At 58.4% G+C, this 14,382-nt stretch overlaps 1 protein-coding gene across 1 annotated transcript in view; it reads right to left on the bottom strand.

Annotated features, from left to right (window-relative positions):
- The window catches only part of GNG7 (G protein subunit gamma 7), a 127,129-nt gene that overhangs the window by 74,085 nt on the left and 38,662 nt on the right, over positions 1 to 14,382 (bottom strand). The window contains exon 2 of the mRNA XM_031689738.2: positions 13,484 to 13,540. The gene's annotated coding sequence lies outside the window, so the exon portion shown is untranslated. The remainder of the gene's footprint in view (positions 1 to 13,483; positions 13,541 to 14,382) is intronic.

Raw genomic sequence — 14,382 nt, 5'->3', positions numbered from 1 at the left:
TAACCCGCATAAGACAAAAGCTCTTTGGAAACTTCAGGGCCAAAAAGTCGGAGAACCTCCATCCTACTCTGGCCTGAGGGCCACATCCAGCCCTTGGCACATTTTTGGAAAGGAAGCTTTCTGGGCATGTGGCCACGCCCAGTCGAGCAGGCATCCTCTCCCACCGCTTTTAAGATACAAGGGCAGAGCTGAGCAGTTACAGCAAAGACTGGCCCGCAAACATGAAAATACCCAAGGCCTGGCCCTGTCTAGAAGTGTAGCAAGTTTGTCACTCATGCTCGTTTAAGATCAGGCCAAAACCTAATTAGGGTGTAGGGCTCCCACAGACGTCAGAATTCCATGGAAACATCCATCAGGTAACATCTTGCAAAAGCCAACACCACTGTGGACAATCATTCAGTCACGAAAAGGAGAGAAGCTCTGAGACCCGCTCCCACATGGATGGACCCTGAGAACATGATGCTCAGGGAGAGAAGCAGACACAGAAGGACACGCAGCGTGTGAGTCCATGGATGTGAGACGTCCAGAACAGGCCAGTCCTCAGACACAGGGAGGGAGCTCCTGGTTGTCAGGGGCTGGGGGAGGGGGTGGGAGTGACTACTGACAGGGTGGTGGAATGTTCTAGAATCAGTGGTTGCATAACTAAGTACTAAAATGTCCTGAATTGCACACTTTATAGGATGAATTGTATGGTGTGTGAATTACATCTCAATAAAGCTGCTATTTTTAAAAATGTTTTTAACTTGCAGAATTAAGGAAAAAGAGCCAAAGGCCTGTGCTCTGGCTGCAGGACACCCACCCGCTGCTCCATTTCTCTCCACGCGGGGCCTCTGGATCACTGGCCCACCTTGCAGCGCCCCCTCAGATGTGGTGACAGCTCTCTCCCCATCCCTCCACTGCACCCCAGAGCAGGGCCCATGTCACCCTGAGTGGTCGCTCACGCCGCAAGATCATGCTATAAAGAAGGGGAAAAGTCAAAGCTGCTTCCCCTCGAAGCAAAGTGGAAAGATCTCGGGCAAGAAGCCAAGGCTTTCAAGCAGTTATAAGCAAAAGGGAAGGTTTCCAGGAAATGTGCCCGCTCCTAGTGGGCCGCGAGGGCCGCGGTGCCAGTCACCCTCAGGCAGGGGGCTGCGGTGTCTCCCTCTGCTGCCCCGGCCGGCCGCTGGCGTGGCGCGCAGAGCAGGCCTGCAGGGTGGACGCACTGGCTCCACTGGGGGCTGCCCTGCTCCCGGCCCTGGGGACCCCTGCGGCCTCTGCTGAGGCCTCTCTGCTGCGATCCACAAAGGCGAGGAGGCCCCCTCACAGCAGCGCGCGTGGGGCTTGTGCAAACAGGGGCCCCTCCACGGAGCTTCAGTTGGTTGCAGCCCCCAACCCCGACCGGGGGCCCTGCCCCCTTTCCCTCCCACAACCCTCAGGCCCTCACTGAAGACTGAGTTTAACCCACGTTCCCCAAAATTCATTTCCATCTGGAACCTCAGGAGGTGACTGGCATGAACTGAACTGTGTTCCTCCAAATCCCCACGTGGAAGCCCTGTGCCCCGAGGCCACAGCCTCTGACTGTAGTTGGAGATGGCAGTCTTTAAAGAGTGGATGAAGGTAAAACGGGGCCTGAGCCGGCGGGACTGGGCTCCCTACTAGAAGAGGAGATCGGGACACAGACACGCAGGCGGGGAGAACGCGCGGGGATGCGGGAGAGGAAGTCCGGCCCACAGCACCGGGGGAGCGCGCCTGGGGTTGACGGCTCCGTCTGTGGAGGCTGGGCTGTGGGCAGCTTGAGCAGACTAGCGCCGTGACCTTACTTGGAAATAGGGTCTTCACAGGGGTCAACAGTCAAAGTAAGATAAGGTCGCGCTGGAACAGAATGGGCCCTGGCCCAGCGCAGGTGTCCCTGTAAGAAGAGGAGAGGTGCACAGAGAGGTGGGGAGGAGGGCCCCGCGGGGACAGAGGCGGAGCCTGGCGCCCCCGAAGCCAGAAGCGGCAGGATGGCTCCCCACCCACCTCTGAGCCTCTGGAGACACCCTGATCTCAGGCGGCTGGCCTCCGGACTGGGAGCACCGATGCCTGCGGTTCAGAGCTGCCCCGTCTGCTGCGGCCGCCCAGGATGCCGACCCCCTCCCCACACCCTGACTGTCTGCTGAAGAGCCAGGCCGTCCCAGCCTGCCTGCGAGACACCCCTCCGGCAGGCAGAGCGGCTCCTTTGTCCACCCTTGTCCTCAAAAGCACTTCCAGTGCCCCGAGGGAACTGCCACGTGGACAGCTTCTGTCTAACGTTTACTTTTGATAGGATCCATCAGTCCATCCGCGCTGCTGTCACAGAAGCCCCAGACTGGGGGCTCCTCGCCATCTGGGAGGCTGGAAGCCAGCGATCAGGCGCTGGCGCTGTGGGTTCCTGGTGGGAGTCTGCCTCCTGGCCTGGGACGGCTGCCTTCCTGCTGTGACCTCGTGCAGCGGAGAGGGCGCTCTGGTCCCTTCCTCTCCTTATAGGGACACTAATCCCATCCAGGGGGCCCCACCCTCATGACCTCACCTAACCCAGATCAACTCCCAAGGGCCCCACCTCCAAACCCTGTCCCACTGGGAGTTAGGGCTTCAGCAGGTGAATTTGGGAGACACAAACACTTGGTCCACAATATAGGGGTAGGTTATTATTAAACACCAGTGTGTACAGGCCAGGGGCCAGGCGCAGGATGGGTGGGTCACCTGTGGCTCCATACTGCCTGGCAGGCCCGGTCGCCTGGAGCTAATGGGCTGCGAGACACACTTTGCACCTTTTGAATTCTTGTACCACAGCACATTTATGCAAAAAGCCTATTATTCTTCCTAGGGGTGTGTGGGCGCGAGTGAGGGTGGGTGAAGGGAGAGCCATGTGTTGGCCCAGCTCCCTGACTCTGCAGCTCAGACTGGGCTCCCCACTGTCTGGGAGGCAGACAGGTGACCTGCAGGCTGGGGGCCAAGGGGTCAAACCAGAACCAAAAGATGTTTCACACCCCAAAGAATTGACAGCAGGATCTCAGACAGGTAATCACACACCTGTATGCACATCGTGATTCGTAGCAGCCAAGAGGTGGAAGCCACCCCGGTGAGCATTGAGGGGTGATGGATAAACACACGTGGCCCATCATACAGCAGGATGTGGCTCAGCGTTAAAGAGGAAAGAGATTCTGACACCTGCTACAACACAGATGAACCCTGAGGACACGCTGCTCGGTGCCATAAGTCAGACGTGAAAGGACAAATGATCCCACTCACAGGAGGACCCAGAGGAGGCACATCCACAGAGACAGGAAGCAGACGGTGGGGCTGGGGCTGGGGGAGGGGAGTGAGAGTGATGGTTTCGTGGGGACAGAGCTGCAGTTTGGGAAGATGAGGAAGCTCTGGAGACGGTGGGGGGGTGGTGGCACAACAACGTGAATGCGCGTAATGCCACTGAGCTGTGCACCTACAAATGGTTAAGATGGTGAATTTCATGTTACGTGTATTTCAACACACACACACACACACACACACACGAGAAGTTGCTGCAAATGCTCACGAGAGCTCGTGTCTGCCCTGGGTGTGTGTGCAGCCCGTGTGCAAACATGGCAACCCTGGTAGCTTCACAACATGGTGACTGTCCCCAGATGGCATCTCCAACCCTCCACTGCCAGGAGGGGCTGAGCACTTCAGAGTCCTACGGGAAGGACGCGTGGACCAGGTCGGCCAACCTTTCCTGACAATTCCCAAGGACAGAGAGGAGGGCAGGCGGGCGGGCAGGGAGACCAGCACCGCTGCTCCCACCCCTGGCTCCCCGGGTGTTTACTGAGCTTGGACAAGTCCACTCCGAGGGCCCAGCAGTTCCTGCCCCAAGAGCAGGAAAGCAAGGTCAGCTCAGGACACGGAAGCACTGCCCTGGCTGCTGTCCCTCCTGGTGGATGCGGGGCTGGGACCCGCAGAGGGGGACTCCTGCTGGTCACCTCCCAGGGGTGCGGGCTCTGGGTCAGGGGCATGTTCTGTTCCCACGGTTCGGTGGCTTCTTTCTCGCCCTCCATCGAGGCAAAGGGCCCCGGGATGGGGGGCAGGGGTCCAGGGACCACTACCACCACTGAAGGGCCTGGGGCCCCGCAGTCAGGCCCAGGTTTCCATGGAGACCAGAGACCCCGGATAACCTTCGCTGTCTTCAGGAAGGAGGAAGGCAGGGCCCAGGGAGGGGAAGAGTGCGGGGCTTGGGGTGGGAGACACCTCCAATGACAGCGGGGTGATGGGATGCGCTTCCCGTGAGCGCCCCCTGTGCCGGCCGCAGGGACACGGACCCAAGAGCTGGTGACCCCCTCTCCCCCTGGGGCAGCCCTAGGTGGCGGGGCAGGCATTACCCCAATTTTAGTGAAGGAAACAGGGTGGGAGAAGTTGCCTGCCTGACCGGGGGTCTTGGAGCTGGGAGGCACTGGGGCGAATGCTGCTTCCCAGCCTGGCTCCAGCACTGAGGAGACAGCCCTCTGCGCACCACTGCTGGGGGTGACTAGAGCACCCTCACCTTCCCTGTGCTCAGTTTCCTAATCTGGAAAACCAGGGAGGTCCACTGATTTTTACCATGGGTGGGGCTGGAACCCTCTATGGCTCCCTACTGCCCTCTGGGTAAAGCAGTCTCTGCCTGCGGGCTCCTTGCTCCCTCCCCTCACCTTGCACCCCTGCCCTATGTCCGGGAACCACCTGGAGGGTCCCTTCCATCTCCAGTCAGCTCCAGGACATTGTCAACTTCGACTCAGATCCACTTCCTCCAGGAAGGCCTCCCTGAGGTCCCGGAGGAAGCACCTGCGGTTGCTCTTAGGCAGTGCTGCCACCACCAGCTCACTCAACCGGGTCTCAGCTGGGGTGGTTCCATCCCCCAGGGGACGTCTGTGGTAGTCACGACTTGGGGGGGCTCCTAGCCTCGATGGGGTGGGGGCCAGGGATGCTGCCTGTGGTGGCCCCTGCAGAGAATGACCCAGTCCCACGCCTGCAGTGCCAAGGGGCCCAGCCGGCTCTGCCTCGTGTCACTGGGATGCAGAGAATGGCTGATGGTTTGCTGGGGGTGTGTGCGGGTGTGGCCCCACCCGGAGTCCCGGAGGCGGCCTCTCTGCACGCCTACTCGGACTGTGCCTGTCCTCGGCCCTGCACCCTGGCTCCAGCCAAGGATGCCGACAGCCTGCCTTCCTAGCTTTGCGAGTCCCGTGGGCAGAGGGTCCTGGCTCCGAGCTCACCTGCCGCTCGTCCAGGCAGAGGTCTGAATCAGCCAGGAGGTTAGTCAGGGAGCCAGGGGTGGCGTGTCTCATTCCAGAGGCTCGTGAGCTCGGATCTCGCTCTGGCCGCTGACTCAGCCGGGGAGCCCGCGGGTGATCATCACTCCTCTCCGGGAAGGGTGAGCACGTTCTCTACGGGCCCTGACGTGTCACCCATCCTGGTCACAGGCTCACCTCTCCGCTCAGGAGGTCAGGTGAGGATTCATCCCGGAGCCTCATTCTTTCCTTCCTTCACTCACTCGCTAAACATCCGGCCGGTGGTGCTCCCTGACCTGAAAGAGCTTACGTTCGGCTTGGCTGACAGACGCAGCTAATTTGAATGTCACAGAACAGTTACCGTGTGGCTCTGGGCAGTAACTTGGCCTCTCTCTACTCTCATTTTCTCCTCTGTGAGACAAGGCTGCCATTTTAGAAAGACTGTGTGTGAAGACAACCTGGTAGGTGTATCAGTCAGCTCCTGCTGCATGACAAGTCACCACAAACTTCAGGTCTAAATGCCCTTTGTCATCTCCTGGTTTCTGTGTTGGGAAATGGGCTGTAGCTTAACTGGGTCCTTAGCTCGGGGTCTCATAAGCCTGAAATCAAGGGATTGGCTGGGATGAGTTTTCATCTGGGAACTTGGGGTCCCCTTCCAGGCTTATCTGAGCAGTTGGCAGAGTCCACTTTCCCACGGCGGTGAGCCAGAGGCCCCATTTTCCTACTGGCTGTCGGATGGGGGCTGCTCTCGGCTTCGGGGCTGCCTGGCCTCCTGCACGGGCAGTTCACGATGCGGCTGTCTGCTTTCTTCACGGCCAGCAGGACAGTGCCTGCTGCTGCTGCTGCTCTCTCTTTATCGTGGTAAAAAGCATCCAGCTATCTTAACCACGTTTAAGTGCACAGCTCAGCGGCATGAAGCACATTCACATTGTTGTGTAACCATCCCCACCATCCATCTCTAGAACTTTCCCATCTTCCCAAACTGAAACTCTGTCCCTATTAAACATGGACTCTCCATCCCTGCCCCCAACCCCTGGTCCCCACTGTCACTTCTGTCTCTATGGATTTGATACCTCTAGATACGCTTCTGGTCTCCTTTAAGGGCTCATCTGATTAGGTCAGGCCCACCTAGATAACCTCCCTTTCGATGAACTCAAGAGTCAACGGATCAGGGGTCTTTGTCACAACAGGAAATTCCCTTTGGCCATTTCACATCAGCCTAACCACAGAGTGGCATTACCTCTGTTCTGGGTTCTGCCCACACTCAGGAGCAGGAATCAGACAGGGTGTGGACACCAGGAGGTGGGGGTCTAGGGTAACATCTTGGGATATGCCACCTCCCGCAGGAGGGGCACAGATGTAAAGGGCACTGCTATGTAAGGGCTACTGTCAGGGAGAAGCACAGGACAGCCCCCTGGGACACCCTCTCTGGGAGGCACAGAGAAGACAGCAGAGATCCTGGTTTCTCCCTGCCCCCCTCACTCCCCTCCACATACACACACACACACACACACAAGCAGGAAGGGCTCTTTCCACTTTGCAGACGTGTGATGGTCTTGCACACCCAGGAGCCACATCTGCACATGTGATAAATGGCACGGAACTCTGTACATACACGGGCCCCATGCCAACTTCCTAGTTTTGTCCTATATTCACGTGAGATGCCCCACTGGGAGGAGCTGGGAGAAGGGCACGTGAGATTGCTCTGTGTGGTTTTCGCAACTTCCTATGAATCTGTGATGATTTCAAATGAAAAGTTTTTGAAAGATCAGGTGAAGCCACGGGTATGTTTAGGTGTGACTTGGACAAAACGAACCACGTCTCATTGAAACACCACCTCTCCACCCCAACCCTGACACGCCCACAGCCCCTTCTCCCACTCTGTGGTCAGCAGGGTTCTAAATCCCCCAGAGACCTGCCCCCTGTAGACCAGCCCCCAAGTGTGTGCAGGACTGTGAACATGATAAGATAACATACCCTGATTAGGTGATTTTATACAGAAAGGATTTGGAGGATATAATTAAAGTCTCAAGTTACCTGACTTTGAATTAATCAAAGGATTCTTTGTCTGGGTGGGCCTGACCTAATCAGGTGAGTCTTTCAAAGGGCAAGGCCCTTCCTGCAGCGGGAGTCTGGTGGGAAGAGTGGGTCTATGAAGGAGACTATGTGGTCAGGCCAGGACCTGGGTGGCCTTCAAGAGCTCAGGGTCATCCTCAACTGGCAGCTAATAAGAATGGTAGCCTCTGTCAGATGGCAGAAAGGAACTGAATCCTGCTGACAGCCTGGGTGAATTTGGAAGTGGGTCCTTCTCCAGTTGAGGCTCAGGTGAGATGTCAGCCCTGGCCAACCCCAGGGAGACCCTGAGCAGAGCCCAGCCACGCTGCTTCCACACTTCTGCCCTGATAGGTGGGGTGAGTTGGGGGAAGCTGCTGAGTGTGTGGTGACTTGTTACGCAGCAAGAGCTAGCAAGTGCACTCCTCCTGCGATGGCAGAGCAGAGCACCCAGGGTTTTATAACCACTATCGCGTTTAGTCACACACAGGGGTTACTCCTATGGCTCAGGAAATTCCAAAGGTTTTGGGAGCTGGGAGCCAGGAACTGTAGCTGAAGACCAAAATATGTATTGATTTAAAATCCCAGGATCACACCTCCCAAAGGCTCCATCTCCAATTACCACCAAGCTGGGGGGTGGGTTTTAACACCTGAATGGGGGGGACACCAATGGCAATTAGAGACAAGCTCCCAACACCCCAGTTCCCCATGCCCTTGCATTTGGGGCACCTGCTCAGGCCCCCTCCCCACCCTCAGCCCCTTCAGCACTTCCCCCTGCCCCCAACCCCTGAGTGCACCCCACCTGGGCCTTCTCAGGCTATGCCTTAACCCTCTGTTACATGTACTCGCCGTGGGCATGGTCCCGGGAGCTTCTGTGCACAGACATGTGTGTTTTAGTCTGATGGGGCTGGGCCCATGGGCATCTGCTCACCCAAAGAATGAAGCAGGAGGGGAGGGAACAAGGAGGCAAGAGCCACATTTCCAGTGCCCTCTGGCTCAGGTGGAGTCAGGCCAGCACTCTGCAGGACTGAGAATGGGCCCTGGGATGTGGGGGACCCCTTCTGCCCACCCCAAATGGGCCCCTCTTTGGCTTCCACGTGGCTCCCCATCTCCCCCTGCCCCCCACCTTCCTGTCACGTGTGACTATTACCTTCTGTGTGTTCTGAGTCAAAAGAGGCCTTGAATCTGTGACTCCACTGGTGACCACATGGGCGCATCACCCCTGCCCCGAGGGGGCTGACTACTCATGCGATTGCCTAGTGACACATGTGTGCCTGGGGACACTGCGGTCTCAGTGCCTTGGTCGCTGTGTCAGTTCTTACTGGCCCACAGGTGGGAGCCCTGCCTCGAGATACCGGACGTGAGCCACTCTGGTCCTCGGTATTCAAACTGGTAAAATCAGGGGCGGCACTAACCAGCCCACGAGCGGATTCCCTGAGAGAATCTGCGGTGTGCCTTAGCCCACAGGGTCCGGAAGAGCGGGGCTTGAGCAGGAACCATGGTGATAACACATAATGAAGAAGGTGATCTTGACTCACCCTGGGACCAACAATCTTGGGGCGCAGGGACCCTCCCCCTCGGCACTGCTGACACAGGGCCTGGACACTCTCTGTGGGGCGTCCTGGGTTCTGGGGGTTGTGGACCAGACTCCCTGGCCCCACCCACTCAAAGTCCCAGTCATGATGACCACAAGTGTCCCCAGATGTCACCCAGGGTCCCCTGGGGCAGGGTCACCATGGTGAGACCCTGCTGCGTGGGGTCAGGCTCGTGTCCTGGGAAGCACCCCGTGGGCTGCTCTGCACAAGGGGAGCCTCTGGCTGCAGGGAGAGGGTTCTGGGCTTGCGGGCTGCAGCGGCTCCCCCCCGTGGCCGGGTTCAGCTGGGCACCCCGTAATTACGTAGGTACTGTGTACGTTTTCTGTTGGGAGGGTGGCGGCAGCAGCCGTGACCTTCTGGGAGCAGGCAGTTTTAAGGTTCTGACCGCCTGTCTTGGCAGGTCTCTCGGGAGAACAGCTTGTCCGCGGAGAGGACCGATAACAGCGCGCATTCAACACGCCTGCCCAGGACAGAGCCGGGCAGGGACCGACGGATGGGGACGGGGCGGGGCGGGGAGAAACATGCTCAGACTCGCACCCTGGGGTTGGAGTTTGCTGCCCCACAAGGGCCGCTCTCTCAAGATAAAAGTCCCGGGAGTGCTTTTGGCAGAACTGTTCACAAACTCCCGGGAGAACGAGGGTTATCAGAAAAACACTCTGCACTTGGAGGGCATGAAGTTCTGTTCGTTCCCGTGCAGGGAGCAGGAAGGCTGGAGGCAGGCTTGAGAAACCCTTTGCCACCTAGAAGCACTGATTCACCCCAGTACATCCCCGGTGTGCTCGTCTCCCGGCTGCCCGCCCTCCCATGCCTGTGGGCCTGGGGCTTGTGGCTTCCACACTAGAGGGCCGGGCTCCAGACCCGGGGTTCACCTCAAAGGATAATGGCACCTTCTGGAGGGAGGCCGGCCCCCAACCCCGGGATGTCTGAGAGCCACTCCACGAGGCAGGAGTCAACTGGCTGTGGTCCCAGCCCCTCGGAGCTTCAAAGCCAGTAAGAAGCGCCACCCGGGGTGCGGGGACCTAACCCATCTAAAGACAGGACATGGGAGGCGCCAGGAGGGCAGGGTTTCAGCGGGGGGACCCTGCCCCCACGGGACACCGGGTGGTGCCTGGGGGACATCTGTGGCTGCCGCGACTGGGGGCCCCCGGCCTCGAGTTGGGGGAGGGGGCAGGGAAGCTGCTCCATACCCCCCAGAGCCCAGGATGGCCCCCAACAGAGGACGACCTGGACCTGGGTCAGCCGTGCCCGGGGGCACAGACCCTGGATGGTTCCCGATTCTCACCAGAACGTCAGCCCTGTGAGAGCCGGTATTCCACCCACCCTGTGCCCTGTTGTCCCCCAGGGCCTGGCCCAGCCAGACGCTCTGGAGTCCTGGCTGAGGGAACGAAGGAGTCTTCGGGAGGGCCCCCAAGGCCTGGCCAGTCCAGGCAGGAACTATCCCTGTGCTGCACTGGAAGGTGACAGAGCAAGACCCAGTCCTCTGGCAGCAGAGCAGCAGCTAGGCCGCCCACCCTCATCCTGTGGCCTTTGCTCCCGGGTCCAGGCTCTGCTTCAGCCCCTGGGGTGCACCCGGGCCGGGGTGGATCTGTGGGTGCAGGTGCGCAGGGCCTCCAAGGTCACAGAGCTGTGTTCTCTGCCTCCCTCTTACACCCAACGGACCCACAGAAGCTCTGGGTCTGTGAGGTAAGGGCCCCCAGAACAGGGTGACCGTGGGTCTCTGGGTGCTGGACCAGAATGTCCCAGAGAACGTGAACAGGAAGTCACAGGACTCTGAGAGGGGCGAGGGGTTGACTGAAGACACCTGGATGCCCAGTGGCACCCCATGTACCAACCTGCACCTCCATCCCCGCCTGGCTCAAAACCCAGCCCCGCCAGAGACAGCAAGGACTTTCTCCGCCCCCTAGTGGCCACCAGCAGGAACCGCAGCACTCTTGGGACCGTCCCCGGCCCGAAACCCCAGGCAGGAGCAAAGGCCCCAAACTCCGGGTCCTCATTGAGCCCTGGTGTCTGCGGAAATTCAGTGCAGCTGGACCCAGGGGTGCTGGGGCCAGGATGGGCGGTGGTGGCCTTTGCTCGGTGACATCCTGGCTCCCCTGGAGGGGTAGCCACCCTGCAATGGGAGATCCAGGCTGCCCAGCCCTGCCGGGGTGCTGGGGAACCGGCCATGAGGGCGCCTGCGGACATCCAGCACGGCGCCTGGCAAACAGGACAGGCTGAAGAGTGACTATGAAACTAAAAAGGTCTCAGGGAAAGTCCAGACTCCCCGCTTCGAGGAGTGCGTCAAGGGGAACAGAGGACCCCCGCAAGGCTGGCCGTGGGCACTAGCTCAGCAGAAAATTCTGTCTCCTTCCAACACACCTGTCCACTGGGCACTGCTGACATCGGGGCCGCTCGTCCTCTGTGCGGGGGTCCTCAGCGCTGCGGGGTCTGCAGCAGCAACCCTGGCCCCACCCTCTCAATGCCAGGAGCCACCCCGCCAAGTTGTGACAACCACAGATGTCCCCAGACGTGTCCCAGTGGCTCCTGGGACCCCAGATGAGACCTACGAGCACAGCTGAATTCCAAAGGGCGCGAGGATTTAAGTTGAAAACATGCGATCCAAACAAAACTTTGAAACCCCGACATTCGGAAGCTGGCCTCGCAGAGCAGAGCGAGCACGGCCGTGCGCGGAGTGCTGCAGGTCCCCCGCAGCGACCCCGCGGGAGCCGAGGGCAACGACCACCGGGAGAAGCGTCCGCAGCGAAGGCGGCGGACAGCAGGCGGCGTCCGGAGACGCCGGGAGCGGTCAGACAAGTCACCCAGAGAGACACTCCAACAGAAAGGTCAGGACGCGGCCGGGCCCTTGGCGGAAGCAAAGCCTGAGAGGAAGGGACCAGGGAGACGCGGACAGGGCAGTGACTTCACACTGGGCTTGGGGGGGCCGGGGGGCAGGCCCCGGGGTGGGCGACATTGCCTTTCTGGAGGTCTTTGCGGCTGAAGGTCAGAACGTAAGTGAGATGGCCCAGGCCTGAATTCTCAGCCCAGGGAAGCCTACTTATGGGAATTTATCCCCAACGAGGACCAGCCCAGGACATACAGAGTCCCCACAAGGACATTCATCCCAGAGAGCCACCAAATTTAAAAAGAGAGCAAGAGACAAAGAAAAGAAAAGAAAAACAGAAAAAAAGCGAACACCCCCCAAAAAAGCCCACCAACAGACCACCTAAGTCAATTATAAAATTATTTTAAAACAAATAAATTATAATCCGCCCATAACTCAGAGTGCTAAGCCAGTGCTAAGTGCGTGCTGTGAATCTGTTTCAGACCCTGGGGGAGCACAAACAGGCCAGCTGGAGGCCAGGGCACTGAGCATGGGCCCTGCGCACAGCACCATGCGCCCAAGCCCCGTCCTCTCCAGCCCGACCCCGTAGCAAGAGCATGAGACAACCCTTTAAACCATTGTACAGTTAGGCAGTTGCAGACACCCCTGCAAATGTCAGAGGGTCCTGCTCGGTTACGCGACCCCCCCCCCCCACAGTTCTAGACTCTTCCCTTCTCCCCGTAAGACACCTGGTCTCGCAGCACAGCGCGTCTTAATTCCCACCCCAGTCCCTGGCAGCCCGGCGGCCTTTCTGTGCCTACAGACTTGCTTCTCCTGGACATTTCATCTAAGTGGAATCATACGAAGTGTCGTCCCGGGGCTCTTCACTCTTGTCTAACAATTTTCCTTTACACACACAGCACACACACCGGGTGAGAATGCACCTTATAAAGACATCAGGTCTCCCTCAAGTTTGTTGATACACTGAACACAGCCCGAATCAAAGATCCATCCAAATTGTTATTAGAAACTGCACGTTTACTCTCAAGACCCCGTGAAAGAGGAGACTCCCGGGGAGCAGCAGAGACATTTGTGACAAAACAGAGGCGCACGGGAGGCACGGGCCCAGGGCCGTGGGCAGCCTCGATTTTTCCCATTTCCTCTTCATACATCACAAAAGCCACCTCGAGCCCTCTGAGGAATAGGACCCAAGACAGACAGGTAGGAGTGAGAGACCAGGACCTGAGCTTCAGTTTTCCTCAAATGTAATCCTCCTGAGGCCTCGCAATGGTGCCAACCTGCCATCGCGCCAGGGTGGGCAACAAGGTCCAGGTATTTGTCACGCACGGGGACCCACTCTGCTCTGGATGACAGCCATTGACAGTTGTCATCTCCATGCAGATGACAGCTGGGGTGAATCACCAGAGCACCCCATCAAGCCCCTCGAGGAGGAGGCTGAGAGTGGGAAGCAGGTGGCACCATCAGGCTCGCCACCCCGCACCCGTCCTGGGGGCTCAGGACCAGCCCCCCAGCCCCACGCCCCCCTGCTTCACGGCGATCAACCAGTCAGGAGCTGAGGGCACAAGGTGCTCCCTGTGGCTCCCGTGCGCCTTTGGTGGATAAGGCCAAGCCTCAGAAACAAGCGAGCAAGGCCGGGCGTGGGGGACACAGGCGTGCACGGCAAGGATACCCGCCTGGGCGGCAAGCCAACCTCTTCATTCTCATCTTGGCTCCCAACAGCCAACCAAACACCCGCGTGAACTCCAAATCGAATATGGAAAAAAGAAAAAGCCCAGGACACTGACCTGTGCTCGAGGCCTGCTGTCCGCAGCGCTGCCGTCCAGGAACCCAACGTCCACTCCCTGGAAGAAACACGCATCATGTTAGTTGAGCACGATTTGGCCTGAAAATGCCAGTGGGTGTTCAGTGGTGTCAGCACAGAAGAGGTGGGGGCTCACAATTAGATGTAAAAACTCTGGGAGTCCTGCCTTTGGGTTTCTCTGCCCCACTGTGGGGACAGCACAGATAGGATGCTTTGAGATGCAGGGGAGTCAGACTGATCCCGGCAGTTTGCCAGAAAGCCTTCTCAGCACGCTGTTACCCCCGGGGAGTTTTCCACGTGTTCCAACACTACGGTGGAGAAAAGGATGCCATGTTCACATGACCTCTTTCTTTCTTTCTTTTCTTCCTTCCTCCCTCCCTCCTTCTCTCTCTCTCTTTCTTTCTTTCAACTGGAGGGACTGGGGAATGAACCCAGGACCTCATGCATGCTAAGCATGTGCTCTACCACAGAGCTACACCTCCCCTGCCTCACGTGAACTTTTATAGTTTATGCAAGACATTCACCAGCATCATTTGAACCTCACAGTTTCCTGGAAGGAAGAGGAGGGGGCTGAGTCAACCCCTTGTACTGTGAGCCCCAGGGTGCCCAGCCCACCCGGGTTTGCCTAAGGCATGCGGCCGACTAAACACAGGTGGGATTTTGGATGGGATCCTGGGGCAGAAAAGGACACTAGGGAAAACTAGCAAAATCTGAATAAAGAGGGGACTGAGGTCACAGACCTGCACCCACGTCCACCTCTCGGTTGTCATAAATGCACTGTGCGTATGAGAGACAAGACCATTGGGAGAAATTGGGGGATGGGTAGGCAGAGATGGGAACTCTCTTCGAAATGCTTCTAAACATCTAAAATCATTCCAAAAT

Source organism: Vicugna pacos, chromosome 22 (genome assembly GCF_048564905.1).
Source record: "Vicugna pacos chromosome 22, VicPac4, whole genome shotgun sequence".
Taxonomy (NCBI): Eukaryota; Metazoa; Chordata; class Mammalia; order Artiodactyla; family Camelidae; genus Vicugna; species Vicugna pacos.
The sequence above is the reverse complement of the archived record's forward strand: the minus strand, read 5'-3'. Positions and strand labels throughout refer to the sequence as shown.